The 1,273-nt window shown below is 23.9% G+C and overlaps 1 pseudogene; it reads left to right on the forward strand.

Annotated features, from left to right (window-relative positions):
• Positions 1-597, forward strand: LOC113559979 (annotated as a pseudogene).
• The last annotated feature ends 676 nt before the right edge of the window (positions 598-1,273 follow it).

Raw genomic sequence — 1,273 nt, forward strand, 5'->3', positions numbered from 1 at the left:
ATGAGTTTAAAACCTTTCTGTTTTGAACCTACTGTGGAAGATATCGATAACAGAATTTATGAAGCACTACGAGTAAACCCAATACAAACAATAAACTATGTGGGAAGAATAGCAGTACACCCAAGTAATTGGTGTTTGTGTAAAAAGTATCCTATTTTGCAAACTGACAAAGAATGTATTTGTTGTTTTGAGCTCGAAAATATATCGAAATTGCATTCTAATATTAAATGCGTGACAAAATTATCATCTTTTAAAAAACTTATTATGGACGAAGAAGTTTTGAAAATTACTAGGCAACAAATGATTTTGAAAACTAATGATGTAAAACGAAAAAAAATGCTTTCAACATCAAATCCGAAAAACAAAACTTGGAGATTTATATGTTACAAACAATTTACGCATTGGATAAATTCATAGACTGCAATAGGAAAAGGTAATTTATCTATATTTATCATTAATTAGTAATTATTAATTGTATCGTTAATACTTAATTTCATAGAAAATCGTGTATGTATTCCAGCATGTGTTGTACAAGCTTTTCGAAATAAGTACCCTGAAAATAATGGAATATACGTAGGTTTTAAAGAAAAACCATAGCAAATAAGAAACTTGAATAAATTTGAACACCAAATTAATTGTATAAAATAAGTTTGAATAAGATTAATATAACTCAGTATTCATTTTATATTTTATTATTTTTTATTATTCATAAAAACCTAAATTATGATTATGTAAGTACGTCTATAATCACATATAATATAAATTAAAATATACTAACACTATAGTATATGTAGTTATTTAAAATGATGAATATATATCTAATACTAAATTGTTATTATATTATAATAGGTACTTTTATCTTTTAATCAATGGTTCATGAAGTTATTAATTATATTTATTTATATGCTATAGTATTTTAAATCACAAATGAGCATGCAAAACTATTTTATTTATTATAGTTAAGTTATGTTGTACTGAAAATAATTAATTAAAATAACTTACCTCTAGGCTCTAATTATAATTTCAATTTAATTGTCTAATAGCAACTGCGAATGACGGCTGAAGAATGACAAATGACAATTTGTCCAATAATATCCTATTGGCTATAGATCCTAGTTTGTTATTCATGTTATTAAAATAGAATTATCTAATACGATATAAATAACATTTAATGTCAATAATAATAAATGATAATGATATTATTTCGTCACAGAAATTAATTCAGTCATATATTTTGTATATTTTAATGCACCATATAAATATCTACCGCGTA

The sequence above is a fragment of the Rhopalosiphum maidis genome, chromosome 3 (assembly GCF_003676215.2).
Source record: "Rhopalosiphum maidis isolate BTI-1 chromosome 3, ASM367621v3, whole genome shotgun sequence".
Lineage (NCBI taxonomy): Eukaryota > Metazoa > Arthropoda > Insecta > Hemiptera > Aphididae > Rhopalosiphum > Rhopalosiphum maidis.